Below are 16068 nucleotides of genomic sequence, written 5' to 3' on the forward strand. Positions count from 1 at the left end.
CCGGGGCCCCATCCTGCCTGGGTGCCTCTGACCTTCAGCCTTCAGCTCTGGCAGCAAGGAACCGGTTCAGGGTTTCAGTGTGGACAAACCTGTTGGTGAGTACTTTGTGTGCAGCAGCCCCTGATTCCTTCTTCCCTGGTTTGGCTCTCGGAGCCTCCTTTTTCTTGCTTGATGCAGAAAGGGGTGGCCAGGAAGCCGCTTGTTCGTTAGGGAGGCCGGGACTTCTGGGGGGGAGCCCAGGCTCACAGAGGTCCTCTGGGCTTCATTCGTTTTGCTTGTCCCTGATGCTTTCCATATCCTATGATAAAACCAGCCCTATTCTAACTGGAAAATGGAAAATGACCATTCAATTCCCAAATGTAGCCCCTTGGGCCATATCCCGCCGACCCCCAGACTGGGGAACGTTGAGCTATGAACCTCTGAAAAGAAATAAGGTGGTCTTTGTTCTTGCTGCTACACTGCTTGGCCACAGTATTCCTTAGACTCTGGAGAAAAATGACTAACGGATCCATAAATCCTAATGCTGTCTTGTAATCAGATTTGTAAAAAGGAGATCTATGAAAATTAGGCCTTTAATGTGTTCTCCACAGATACCACTAGAACAAAGGCTATAACATTTTGTTTGCGTCTTGCTTGCGAATTTGTTTGTGTGTCCACATGTGATGTAAATGGAGGATAATTTCTCTACCTCCGGATGATACTGCTAAAATTAATTTGTAGAAGAGCTCTTTTTAATTGGTTTAAAGGCCAGCTCTTGTGAGAATTGGGCATTCTAAAACTCAGAAAAATGAAAACGAACCCAAACATTTAAGTTTATATGATCAAAGAAAATACTTTATATCAAGGATAATTACAGCTATTTAATTAAAATGAACAGGTCTTTAGAGGGGTCAGCATTAGTTCTAGAAGCCTGTGTTTCCTGAAAGTCCATCTCATGCTAAGTTTTAGGATTACCGGAAATAAGGGAAACAGCTCTGTATGCAAGGAAAGCAAGATTGGTTATTTAAATAGAAAACTTGGGACAAACTCTGACTATAAAAGGAAAGTTGTAGAGGCTTTTGTGCAATGGGCATCTTTGGAAAAGGAATTTTGTGCATGGTCATGGGGAGTGAGATGATGGAGATTAGTGTGTAAATAAGTTGACTAGGGATTGAGCGTCCGAGAACAAGATCAGGTGAGAAGTGAAGCGTCAACAGAAGCCTTAGTTGACTCTCTGAGAGTTCCAAATATTGGGTTACCCCTCAGAACCACCCTGAAATGGGACAAAAGGGCTGGATTCTCTACCCTCCTGTGGAACGATCTTTGGACGTGACCACCTGGTGGGGGGGCACGCCCTTGGCAAGGCCATTCTCTTGGGTCAGAGCAGTCCCACTGGCCTCACAGAAGGGAGGACTCGGTCTCCTTCCTACAGCCAAGAGCTCTTCATTCCTGCTGGGGATTCTGTTCCGCACATCCCAGCACCCAAAAGAACTCAGGCCCTCAAAGTGCCCTGGACGTCCTTGTCTCAACATCCACACGGGAGAGGACGGGAGGAATAAAGGAGCGACTGCATAATTTTTTAAAATTCACCTTGGATTGAATGGGTCTTAATATCAGAAGTACACTGAATGAGATGGAATTTGGTTTTTCTCTGTTAAAATGACAGTTTTCTTAGATTAGTCTAAATTATAAACGAAGTGGGTTTTCTTATCTTTAATCGAATCTGTCAACAAAAACGAAGTGCCTATTTTGTCTTTATTAGGTCTTTGATGAAAGCTGAAACATCTATGTAACCCCTGTACTTGCCTTTAGAATCTTATTAAAGCCTTTGGATATTTCTGACAGACTTTCCAGAATTCAACTTGTAAAGGAAGTCTTTTTCGGCAAATTAGGCTTGTTGATTTGGAATATCAAATGACATGGGAAGCATTGTCAAATAAATGGTGATAAATTTCCTTGGGTTATATTATATGGTTGATGGCTAACTGTTCCAGAAAACATAATTCTTAAGGTTTTACTATGTCCTGGGATAATGTCCTCACTGGCAATTCTAATTATTGAAGTGTGTGCCACAGAATTTCCTTGTCAGGGGCACCATAATAACATACAGGTCTCTGATAGCTTTAGGATCCTAAAGCTAAAGAGCTTTAGGATCCTAAAGCTAAAGAGAGTAGGAATTTCCACAACTAGTGGGAAAACTGCATCAAATAGAACAAGAATTAGTAACATGGGACCAAATGAATTGAGGCAGATGGTTGTATGACTCCTGTTTGAAATGTTGCTGGTTCTCTAACATTTGCTCTTCCAGTTAAATTTAAGGAAACTTTTTTTCTTAAGTGACCTGACTTACTGAAATCTGGTAAAATAATCCTTTGTAAACAAGTATGAAACCTTTATCTTTTTCTCCCTGCCTGATCTCTCCAGAATTCAGAAATTCCTAGTGAGTATTCTTCTGTTTTCTTGGCAGCGTATTTATTTGCATAAGTTTAATAAGAATCTGTTCTTATGTCAGGACACAATAGGAAACACTGGTTTTATTATCAAGGCTTTGACCAGAATGTCCTGTTTGAGGGAGATCTGCATAGACTCGGATGTGACCAGACAGCTTTAAGGAACTAACCTCAACTTTATAAAGCCAATGAAACCCCTTGGAAAAATCGACCTGGGACCTTGCTTCCAGGGGTACCAGCTGCCTTCCAAGGGAGTAAAGAAAGTTACTTCCTGGCTGGTACCAGAACGTCAGGTTATTCTGGGGACCCCTAGAAGGGACGAATTCATCCAAACCTCTAGGTATTGCAGATGAAGTTGGATTCCAGGAAACAGATTTTTTTTAAAAAAAAACTACAAAAACCTGTATGGTCAATTGCTATTGCTGTGCTTATATGATTAACTAGGCCAAGTTAATTATAACTAATTCCAGCCATAAAAATCTACCATTGGGAAATGCAGACCTTGAGATGGTCACAGATGGGGTAGTTTTACAGATGAGGGAAAACCAAGAGCTGGATGCAGTGGTGAGCCATCAGCTATTGTCCATTGCCAAAGACATTAGAAACTGGACGGTTTGATTGTTCCTTTGGGCAGTTGGCAGATCAAGCTGGCAGCCTGTACAAAGACCCTGTATAATGGCTTTAGTACCAGATCTAGATTTAACTAGATAACCACTCTGGTTTTTGGTTTTTTTGTTTTGTTTTGTTTTTTTTTTAAGATTTTATTTATTTGAGAGAGAGGGGGAGAGAGCATGAGCATATGAGCTGGGGAGAGGGGCAGAGGAAGAGAGAGAAGCAGACTCCCTGCTAAACAGGGAGCCTGGGATCATAACCTGAGCAGAAGGCAGATGCTTAACCAACTGAGCCACACACGCGCCCCTATCAACTCTTTTTTTTTTTTTAAGATTTTATTTATTTATTTGACAGAGAGAGAGAGAAAGATCACAAGTCTGCAGAGAGGCAGGCAGAGAGAGAGGAGGAAGCAGGCTCCCTGCTGAGCAGAGAGCCTGATGCGGAGGACCCTGACATCATGACCTGAGCCGAAGGCAGAGGCTTTAACCCACTGAGCCACCCAGGTGCCCAATCAACTCAATTCTTAAGAAGAGCTGAAGAATGGGGATTTTGAACACAATGCCGGCATTCAAGCCAGCTGAAGGGTGCCTGGGTGGTTCAGTTGGTTAAGCATCTGCCTTCAGCTCAGGTCATGATCCTAGGGTCCTGGAATCAGGTTCCCAGCTCAGCAGGGAGCCTGACTTGCCCTCTCCGAGCTGCTTGTTCTCGTGTGTGCTCTTTCTCTCTCTCCCCCTCAGATAAATAAAGGAAATCTTTAAAAAAAATGATAATAAACAAATTTAAAAAGCCAGCTGGGAATATAATGAAGAAGGGATAATCTTCATCCCAGAACCTCTTATGGGGAAAAAAAAAGTCATATTTACCAAAGCACTCATCATGCGTGAGTTGCTACTCTTCAGTGGATCCAGAAATCTACTGTGGGTCCCAATCTTCAGAGAACTGTTCAAAAAGGTCTTCCAAAAATGTAACATTTGTCCTAAACACAGTCCTAAGACTGGGTCTTCACCAGTTCTAAAAGGATATACAACTTCAAGGTACCAGACCTGGAGAAGAATGGCAGGTAGACTTTACTAAACAACAACAGGTAATTTTCAATATTTGCTAGTACTTGTAGACCCCTTCTACAGGTTGGGTTGAAGCTTTTCCATACCCTTCAGAGAAGGAGAAGGCCTCAGAAGTTGTCAGAACACCTTTAAACAAAATTATTCCTAAGTTTGGATCGCCGCTACTAAGTCAGAGCAGCATTTGTGACAAAAATCATATGAGCAGCACCCAATGCCTCAGACATTAACAAAAATGAAGTGCTTCCTAGCAACCCCAATACACTGGAAAAAAACAAAAAAAAATAATGGTGTTAGGGGAAGTTTAGCAAAAAGTTGCCAAGAGGGGCGCCTGAGTGGCTCATGGGTTAAGTCTCTGCCTTTGGCTCAGGTCATGATCTCAGCATCCTGGGATCAAACCCCACATCAGGCTCTCTGCTCATCAGGGAGCCTGCTTCCTCCTCTCTCTGCCTGCCTCTCTGCCTACTTGTGATCTCTGTCAAATAAATAAATAAATAAAACTTTTAAAAAATAAAAGTTGCCAAGAAACCAACTTGGATAAAGCCCTTGCTAATTGCCCCACTTTGAGTAAGAGTGGCCCCTCCAAGTGAGCAACTACAGTGAGCATCCCAATTTCCTCAAAAATCAGGAACAATCAAAAGATGGGGGATTGAAACAAGTAATCAAAGCCTTACTGATAAGTCGATTAACGTGGTTTTTATGTTACATGTATTATCTAATACAATATTATAATAAAGTAAACTAGAGAAAAATGTTGAGAAAATACATTCGCAGTATGCACTAGAGTGAAAAAAAAAAATCCACGTTTAAGTGGACCCATGGTTCAAGGGTCAATTGTACAGCGTTCCGATGAGCTCAAGTGTGAAGGCCAAGCAGATACCAGGGAAGATTCTGGGTCCATGAGGCTGAGATGCACCTGTGTGCATTATCATGCGTTCAGAGCTTTCCTGTACTAAACTCTGGGGCAAACATGCAGCAGGTCAGACAGACCTCGAGAATTAATATCCAGACACAAAAAGCTTTGAAAATTACCTTAGATGAGTTATTTATAAGATAACCAGGAAATACTTTCTTAACCCCTTTCTAAGTTGGTTGCCTGGCATTTAAAATGGCAAGAAGGTGCTTCTCCTAGAGGACCACCTATTCCTTTTGGGAAGTATCCAGAACTGGGATCTGCAAGTCCGAAACCAAGCAGAGTCAACTGCTCGAGGAAAAACATGCTTGTACGCGCAGTCATTGGTGTGAACCTCAACCCACCACCTGACCCAGGGAAGCTGCCAGTCTGAGAAGCTTTGACAAACATTCAAGTATCAGCCATAGAGAAACATGCACGGTCTGGAGAAGCCATGTTGCTTCTTTGCAACTTAAGTACTGGACAAAGCAAAAGCATCAAGAGATTTGACCCGAGGGAGAGTCACCTGTAACAAAAGGGATGGTTTATCTCCCTGTGTTTTAAAGTCTTGGTGCTAGAAAACCAAAGACATTTGAACGTATCCTTCAGAGGGTTTAACCCTCTGCCTTCCCCTTTTCAGATGTTAAAGCTGGTCCAGGCCTTACATGATTCTGTGTGCGCCCCTGTGTGTCTCCTGCATCTTTCACACCCCAGCCTAGGTGGGTGGTGGGCAACACCTTGACCTCCAGTCTAGGTGCAGCTCGCCTTCAGGTGACACTGCCACCCCATGGAGAAAAGGGAGTCTGCAGTGCCTCTGAGTCAGAGCTTCGAGATGAGCCTTGAGATCTCTAGGAGTATTTGCAATTCCACCTACTTCAACTGTTTCTTCCCCTATCAGGCACAGGGTAACAGATATGAGGAAGGCGCACATGTAAGGGGTTTTTGTTTGTTTGTTTTTTGGGTTATTGTTTTTTTTTATTTGTTTTTTTAAGGTTCATTCCTACTCTGGAGAAACTATGCACAGTCCACTTTTTTTTTTTTTTTTTAATTTGACAGAGCAGGCGGGGGAGGGGGGGGGGACAGAGATCAGGGGGAGAAGGAGAAGAAGACTTCCCGCGGAGCAGGGAGCCCAATGCAGGGCTCGATCCCAGGACCCTGGGATCATGACCTAAGCTAAAGGCAAACACTTAACCGACTGAGCCACCCAGGTGTCCCTCAGTTCAATTTTGAAGGAATTCCCTCTCACTTGTTTGGGAACAATTAAGGTTGAGAAGGAATAATGCTATCTCTGCAACACTTAGAAACAGATGAGCAGAAGTACCCTGCAGGACACGTGCCATTAATTTCCTCAAATTTGTTCCCAGGAAAAGAGCAGGGAGCAGTGGGCGGCGTGGGGTGAGGCAAGAAACAGGACGGGATGGGCGTGTGCCCAGAGGAAAAAACCTTTTTGCAACCAGAAAACCTGCTAGGAAGCAAACACACTCACGTACTCCGATCAAAAAGAATCCAAACTGAAAAAAGTGAGTTAAGTTTCTCCCTACAAAGTCTGGATGACCAAATGGCCCCTAACCAGCTCCTCGAAAAGAGAAAGTCTGCTGATCTCCAACATACTCGTGAAGGAAAGCTGGTATGAAGTTTTCCTCTTCACAGTAAACCTCTATCAACCATATTGCTCTTTTCTCTCTGCTTGGGCACTATATTCCCAACCAGCATGTGCCTGAATGAGGAAAGCAGTCCAATAGTCAACCTCGGGACTGAGATTTGCTTCCAAGCGTAGCTGGAAGGTCTAATCAAGGTAAGCTTTGCTTTCAGGCAACACCACCACCTGACCCAGGGAAGTTGCCAGTCTGAGAAGCTTTGACAAACATTCAAGTATGAGCCATAGAGAAACATGCACGGTCTGGAGAAGCCATGTTGCTTCTTTGCGGGATTTCTCTGGGCTTTTTGAAACCAGAGTGTGTCTGATGTGTAACAGTGATGCTCACTATAACCGAGCTCTAGAAAGATGCTATTATCTAGGAGCTATCCTTTTCCCAACCACTCGGCACCTCTCCATCCTTTTCAGGGGCTGCTCAAACCCCAAGCTGATAACCCCTTCCCTCCGAGCCTCTTGAGGAGTACACCCACCTTCCACAGACCAGCACAGCACTGGAATTTCCTCTCTGATTTCCAGTTTGCAGGACCGGATTTAGTCTGGGATGGGAACGAAGTTTCTATCATGATCAAGTATGGCATTAAGTTAACCTGCTGTAGCAAGAAAAATACATCTATAATTGATTGGCCTTTGCAAGCATTCATTAAAGCCCTTTCTGCCCATATAAAACTACCAGCTTTAGTTAAACTCCAAGAGACTTTTATGGTACTGGAGATACAGGCTATGCTGTATTAAACACTGATGTCCTAGAGATAAGACCTATCCATCTTGGGTGCCTTAGAATTAGAGGCAACCACCTAGACCTTCAGTCCTCTCATAGCCTCAATACTCCCAGATGAAGTCTGTCATCAGAGCTCGGGGACCTGTCCAGACACAAAGGATCCCCAGGTTGCCGGTCTTGAGGTGGGCAGAGAAGCTGAGATACCAGTCCACTTCCAAAACCGTACTCTCCCGTATTTTATGTTAACCCACTATCAAGAAGTGATCCCAGTTCTTTATTTTCCCATTTAGAATCCCATCATTTGTCATTCTCTCACTACAATATTGGTTCTTACAGCATAATCTCTTCTGATAATCACAGTCAAGCGAATGCTGCAAGTCCTGTTTAATAGAACTTGAACAGATCCGAGGCTATTGTGGGTTGTCCACAGTAAAGTTAATTCCGTGTGTTGCTGATTCCACCCCAAGAATGTCTTGCCTATTATCTATTACCTGAAGGATCTCATCACCTTTGACCTTGACATCAGGTTGCAACAGGTAAGAATATTTTGGTAACAGCTATATATTTCAAGGTTTCTATTAGGTTAATACATGCCTTCTAGCATTTCCTTAATTTGGATTTATCAATTCATATTGGGTTATCAATTCACTCGTTTAAATCTCCTCCTTAAATCCCTGTATCTTTAGCTGTGTCTAACCATACACATGTTCTACCCCCCAAAGCAATTGACTTGCATATAGCACATCCTCTCAAGGGGATTTTTAAGGCTAAAAGGGGTAGAAAAATAAATGAAGTTCTTTTTTTTTTTTTAACTCAGTTTTTCTGGAAAACCAAAGCAGTATTTCATGTTTTGTTTTGTTTGTTTTTTAAGATTTTATTTATTTATTTGACAGAGATCACAAGTAAGCAGAGAGGCAGGCAGAGAGAGAGGGGAAAGCAGGCTCCCTGCTGAGCAGGGGCTAGATCCCAGGATGCTGAGATCATGACCCAAGCCAAAGGCAGAGGCCCAACCCTCTGAGCCACCCAGGTGCCCCGTATTTCATGTTTTTAAAAGTTGAGATTCAGAAATGTACCTAAGCCAAAGAGAGCTTATGTAACTAAATAAAAGATCAGTTCATATAACAGCCTGTGTGAAGTTCAAAGTATATACCTGCCTCTCTCTGTTTTGTGAAGGACTTAGAAATACAGTATAGCTTTTTGGTGTGTTTCAGCAACTTTTACAAAATTATATAACTCAAGGTACATTCAGTCGAACTTGTCAAAGTGTTTCCAAAACAATATCTTATAGTTTATAGTAGCTCCCAGCACTTTACTTTGCTAGATATACAATTAAGCAACATATAAGGTGTCCTTAATCACCATTTTAATATTAAGGCTTTGCAGCAACCCTAGTAATTTGAGAAGTCGTAAATGTTTTTGAGAAAAAATATAAATTATACTTATTTTAGAATAATTTAATTTTGAAGACTAAAAAAATTTGGTTTGAGAACCACAGATAACTCCTACTGCTCTTTTACTCAAAGTTCAATTGTTTTTCATATTACTCAGAACACACACCAATCTCCCACCATGTCCTACGAGACCCTACCCTATCCAGCCTCTGTCCCTCCAGCCTATGCTCCACTCTTCCCCTGGCCTCATTCCTTTTTAGCCACAAAGGTCTATCTTGCTGTGTCTCCATAATTCTAGCCTCCTCTGACCTCACAGTCTTTACACTTGTTTCCTCTGCCTGCAGACTTCATGCAGTGACTCACACAGAGCCTCACCCCCTCGCTTCGTGTCTCTGCTTAAATGGACCCCCTCAGAAAACATCCTGTCTGGAAGAACCCCTGTTCCCTAGCCTTTTAAATCCTGTTTGATTTATCTTCATAGCGTTTACCACTTCATGAAAACGTTACGTATCGGCGGCTCCCAGTCAGGAATGATCGTACTTTCCAGAGGAAGCTGGGCAGTGTCTGCAGATGTTTTTGGCTGTCACAATCAGGAGAGTGTTACTGGCATCTAGTGGGTAGAGGCCAGAGTTGCTGCTAAACACCCAGCACTGCACAGACCAGGCCCTGCAATAAATTACCTGCCCAAAAGGTCCTTGGAACTGAGGTTGAGAAACTCTTCTATATAAATCCTTTCTCTCTCCGGGATTAATATAAACTCCATGGGAGTTGGTGTCTATTTTGCTCACTTATTCCCAAAGCCTAGATTTTTATGTATAGATACTAAAAGGAGTTCAGATCCACACAGCTTTCCAAAATACCATACCAAAGACTTGCATGGTCTTCCTTACTGTTGGCTCCACTGACTAGAAAAATACCTTTGACCCTAGGATCAGAAAATCCTAGATCAGTAGGAATATTAGCCCTCATACTTAGAAGAAATCTTATTCTTTAAGAAATTTTATTCTCCAGGTGTCTGGGTGGTTCATTTGGTTGGGTGACTGCCTTCAGCTTGGGTCACAATCTCAGAGTCCTGGGATCAAGTCCTGAATCAGGCTCCCTGCTCAGCAGGGAGTCTGCTTCTCCCCTGACCTTCCCCCTCTCATGCTTCTCTCTCTTTCTCTCTAATAAATAAACAAAATCTTTTTTTAAAATTCTGTTCTCCAACACACATTAGTCTATAATATGTATCTATTTTTATAAATTACACTAGGATAAGAATTCTCAGATACTTAACATGATGCTATTAGTCATATCATTAAACCTCAAGGTCACTGGGTCTATCCCTTTCACCATGTTGCTTGGTAAGCTTTGTGTACTAGAGTAAATCTTATTGCTAACTTATTTCCGATTTATAAATCATAACTCTTTTATTTTGAATTATCTGGGTTTCATTACATAACTGTCTTTCTCCTACCTATTAGGTCAGTGACCTAGTTGCAGCTGAATTTGGTCTCGATACCCAGATGTTCCTCTTCTCCAAAAAGGAGCTCTGGACCTCTGATGGGTCCATGGATTTCGAGTGTGCTCCTTTCTGAAGGGGAAGGCCCTTCTATATCTAAGGTATGATTTAGAGTTACATTCATAGTTACATTCGTCCATAGTCTTTGGCCTAGTGGTGGCAAATACATGGCCCATGGAACAGTGTGACATCATTGTCTTTCCAGATGTAAATGTGTTAATCAACTATGCTCTCCTTTTCCTGTCAAAACCCCCAGATCTCCAATTATCAGAATTGTCATGAGTGATAAAACTCATCCTGATACTATATTCTGATTTAAAATACCACAGAAGCTGCATCTATGATTGTGCTGCCGTTGTCCAAGTGTCCTTCTAGATTTTTATCTAAATTTGGTTTTTTAAAAAAAAAAATTTAGTCTGTATGAATGTAGGCACAAGAATATCACTTTCGGTAATAAGACTTTGAAAAGTCCTCATTTCTTTGGGGTAAGTAATCTGTTTAAAAAAATAAAACTTTGAGAGCGTAATGGCATCATCTAGCTCAGTAACTTTTATAGTATTTCACAGTTTTATGAGGATGTTCCAGGAGAACCTTCTACTCATCATCAGATGTACTGGCTGCTCTTGACAAAATCTGGAAAATGTCTCCTTACGTCTCTATGATTTTTTTCATTCTTCAACACTTGAAATCACTAGCTTCACATCCAGGAAAGAAAATCAAAGTGCCTAAATCACAAACACACTTTAGCACAGGACTCTCATCTGACTTTCCCCTATGGTCAGCATGACATCAGATTTGTGTATTTTCTTTCAGGTTCAAAGATCTCAGGTAATGTAGAGGTGGACCCAGTTCAACATTGCAACATTGAGAAGGTGTTCTATGTACAGAAACAGATAAACATGTCCCCAAATATTCCACAATATAAGAAATACGACTGCTTGGCTGACTTACCCTCCCTACTCCACAGGTTCAATATCCTGGTATATGATTTCTGTTTATATGTTAGCATCTACTCTCTGGTCAGTAACATGCTACCTTAAGGGAAGAGGGGAATGACAGGCTATATCATTGCTACCAGTGGACAATGTGGCTGGCCAATTAGACACGTCAAGCCCAGTTTCATGACCTTTATTTAATGGTGATTCTTCAAATGAAAAATTTACACTTTAGTCAGAAAGAAACTTATCGACCATTCACTTTTTAATACTAGTGTTTAAAAGCTAAAGCAGGGGTGCCTGGGTGGCTCAGTCGGTTAAGCATCTGCCTTTGGCTCAGGTCCTGATCTCAGGGTCCTGGGATCACACCTTGCATCAGGCTCTCTGCTCAGCAAAGAGTCTCCTTCTCTCTCTCATTCTCCCTCTGTGCTCTCTCTCAAATAAATAAAATCTTTAAAAAAGGGGGGGGGGGCACCTGGGTGGCTCAGTGGGTTAAGCCTCTGCCTTCAGCTCAGGTCATGATCTCGGGGGCCTGTAATCAAGCCCCACATCAGGCTCTCTGCTCAGCAGGGAGCTTGCTTCCTCCTCTCTGCCTGCCTCTCTGCCTACCTATGATCTCTCTGTCAAATAAATTTAAAAAAAAATTTTTTTAAAAAGCTAATACCAAATATCTCATGTCATCTTTTAAGACAAAGCTCATACCCAGAGACTCAAGTTTAAAGTGTGGCAATGTGGATTTTGATGCCCAAAGGAAGCACTGCCTCTAGGGAACCAGCCCGTGTCTGATGCTTTCAGCCAGTCCTCCGCTGTCCTCTGCTCTCCTCTGCAGGTATGTGACAAGCAATTCATGGTAACAGTCGCCTCCAACTTCCCTGCTCCTTCACTTCTCATACTTTATAAACTTCCTCAAAGCAGATTTTTATTTGCTTCAAAGGTGACCACTGGGGGACAGTGGTGTATCCACTCAGTTTACACTATCTGATCAAGACAGCATGCATGCAAACAGCATTTGGAAAAGAGGAGTCTAGAGTATCATCTGTCCATAATTTCTTTTGCTGGGGGCAAAATGTGGAAACACAGTGGAAGGGCCAATCCTGGGTGCCTGACCCTGTCTCAAAATGTACGTACTGGTAAAGACGGGCACTAATATTCAACATATCACCCTGAACCATTCTCCAAACTAATTCCAGGTGATGAGGCTCATGAGCAAATGGGTCTAGAAATTAAGTATGGATACCCAAAGCAGCACCATATCCATCTTAGAGGGCCCGTGTTGTCTCATTACTGAGCAGCCTCAGGTTAGGGACTTCCCTTATGCTCATATACATGCCTCCGATGAGAAATCTTGACCCATCTGTAAGCAACGTTAAGAGCAATCAGACACTGAAGAGAAGTAAAAAATAAGAAAAAAAAAAAAACAATCAGACAGTAACTCCATTGTATAGTTATGGTGACTCCCCAGAAGTCTAAACTGTCTGCTCAAGTTTGAAGGACCTTCTCTGACAAGTGGAGCTTGACCATACCTGGGAAGCAGATCTGGTTGTGTATGCATCAACATGTGAACATAGTTTTCTGACTTCAAACCAGATTAACTGTTTAAAAGTACATCTTAAAAGAATATATAGCAAGATAAATGTGCTTGAGAATTACTTTTACAAGTTCTGAGGTTAAAAACCATCCTTCCTTTGAAAGAGATGACCCAAATCATCCAAAATCATTGTCAGCAAGTCTAGTTCTCTAAACACCGTTTGTACACCATACTTGTAAGGAGAGGTGGCATACAGCCCTACCAGGGTCTTGGTGCTCACTATGAAAATGAAATTACTCACATGCCATTCACTGAATTACCTACATGCTCTGCATTATTGCCTTTAAAAAAAAAAAAAAAGATTTTATTCATGAGAGACGCAGAGGGAGAAGCAGGCTCCCCATGGAGCAGGAAGCCTAAAGCAGGACTCAATCCCAGCACTCTGGGATCACAACCAAGCTGAAGGCAGATGCCTAACCAACTGAGTCACCCAGGCATCCAGCATTATTCCTTTTACAGTCTCATGACTAGATTTATAAATTTGAGTAAAACAAAGCAAATCACAATCACAAGTTCAATCATTTATTATTTCCTTTAAAGGAAAGATAAACAACAGTTATTCTGAGATGTAGTAATACAGTGCATGTCAAACTTCAATATGCCTGAAGAATTACCTGAAGAGTTTAAAGCTTAAATTTCAAGGCCCCACCTGCAGAGATTTTGATTCAGTAGGTTAGAGTGGGATTTGAGAATCTGTATTTTTAACAAGCTGCAGCTGGTCCTCAGACCACACAGTAGAGCAACACTGCTCTAATATATTTGGGATGTATGTAATGACTTAAATGCTAGTATATTGAAACTCACCAGAGAAATTCCTGGTAAAACTATCTGCCTCTCCAAAATATAAAATAAAAGCATTTTCTCTGACTGAGTTTAGGTGAGGAAAATCACTCAATACTGATATTACTTTGATGTCATGTTAAAAGGTATCTATTGAACAGCTATTAAGATTTCATTTTGCTCTGGCAGAAAGTTTTAAAACAGTGCTTTGCAAATTTTTCTGTGCCTATGAATCATCATTGAGGATCTTATTAAAATGCAAATTCTCATTCAGCCCATCTGGCATGAACTTTCTTTTTTATTTAAAGTATTTTTTTAGTAATCTCCATACCCGAGGTGGGGCTCAAACTCCCTACCCCAAGATCAAGAGTCCTCCAACTGAGCCAGACAGGCGCCCCTGGCGTGAGGCTTTCGAGGCTACATTTCTAACAAAATGGTTCTAAAGGTTCAAAACCTTCACCTAATCACTGTTAAGTCTGAAGATTACTGTGATCTCAATTTTCAAAATACATCAGACTCAGGGTGATTATTTGTCAAATGGAACTTACAATCCTGAGTGATGCGGGAAACCTAAGCAGAAAAGGTGTGAGGTCGTTAGTGTGCTCCTGCCCCTGGCAAGTTGACCAGCCATCAGCAACCACCTATCTTAGGCAGTAATTCTAAAACCCGATTGCCCCAAATCTAAATGTGGGGCCTGTGTACCAGTATTTTGGATCTAAATACAGCCCTAATTCCTTTAACTGTACTTTGCAGATACTGGGTTTTGTTTTTTGTTTTGACAAATTGAAGGTCTGTGGCAAACCCTTATGGAGCAAGCCTATCAGTGCCATTTTCCCAAGAGCATTTGCTCATTTCATGTCTCTGATTCACATTTGGTAATTCTCACAGTATTTCAAACTTCATTATACTTGTAATGATGATCTGTGATCTTTGATGTTACTTTGTTTTAGGGTGCCATGAACCATGCCCATCTTAGAGGGCAAAGTTACTGGATAAAGGTTATGTGTGTTCTGCTTCCCTAACTGGTTGTTCCCCGCTTTTCCCCAGACTTTCTTGTTAGGGGCTAATGCAGCTGGTGACTTTCAGCTGATACCAGTGTTCATTGACCATTCTGAAAATCCACAGACCCTTCAGAATTATGCTAAATGTACTCTGTGCTCCGTAAATAAGAACAAAGCCTGGATGACAGCACATCTGTTTACAACATGCTTTACTGAGTATTTTAAGCCTACTCTTGAGACCAGCTCAGAAAAAAGTTCTTTCAAATTACTGCTCATTGACAATACATCTGGTCCACCCAAAGATTTCTGATGGAGACGGAGGAGATGAATATTGCTTTCATGCCTGCTAACAGCATTGATTTTGTAGTCATTTTGACTTTCAAGTCTTAAAATTTCAGAAATACAACTCATAAGGCTATAGTTGGCATAATGATTCCTCTGATGGATCTGGGCAAAGAACATTGAAAACTTTCTGGAAAGGAGTCACCTATCTATCTATCTATCTATCTATTTATTTATTTATTTATTTATTTATTATTTAATGATTTTAGGTGAGAGCAAGCGAGCTAGAGCACGAATGGTGAAGAGGGGCAGAGGGAGAGAGAGAAGCAGGCTCCCTGCTGAGCAAATAGCCCATTGTGGGGCTCCATCCCAGGACCCTGGGATCATGACCTGAGAAGGCAGACGCTTAACTGACTCAGCCACCCAGGTGCCCCAGGGTTCACCACTTTAGATGCCCTTGAAAACATTTGTGATTAATGAGGTCAAACTATCAGGAGTTTGGAAGAAGTTGAGTACCACCCTTTGGGACCAATTTGAAGGGTTCACCAATTCAGTGGACAAAGTAACTGCAGAGGAGGTGGGAAAAATCTAGAAGTGGAGTCTGAAGATATGACTAAGCTGCTGCAATCTCATAATAAAACTTCACTGAATAAGGAGTTGCCCACATGAGCAAAGAAAATAACTTCTTACGATGGAATCTATTCCTCATGAGGATGCTGTGGACTTGAAATGACAAAAAATCTTGAGCTATCCCCATCAACTTAGTTGATAAAGGAGCAGCAGAGTTTGAGTAGACAGACTCCCAATTTTAAAGGAAGTTCCACTGTGGGTAAAATGCTATCAAATACTGTCACCTGCAACAGAGGAAACTTTCGCGGAAGGAAATCTTTCATGTGGCAAACTTCATTCTTTTAAGAAACTGCCACAGCCATCCCCACCTTCAGCAACCACCACTCTGAGCAGCTATCAACATTGGGCAAGACTCTCCATCAGCAAAAATAGTACAATTTGCTGAAAGCTCAAGATGATGGTTATTAGCATCTTCAGCAATAAAGTATTAAGGTATGTACACTGCTTTTTAAAACATAATGCTATTACACTACAGCGTAAATGTTAACTTCTATATGCACTGGGAAACCAACACAGCCATTTGACTCACTTTATTGCAATATTTACTTTATTGCAGGGGTCTGGAAACCGAACCTCCATTATCTCTAAGGT

Source organism: Mustela putorius, unplaced genomic scaffold (assembly GCF_011764305.1).
Source record: "Mustela putorius furo isolate JIRA1106 unplaced genomic scaffold, ASM1176430v1.1 tig00000242_pilon_pilon_pilon, whole genome shotgun sequence".
NCBI lineage: Eukaryota > Metazoa > Chordata > Mammalia > Carnivora > Mustelidae > Mustela > Mustela putorius.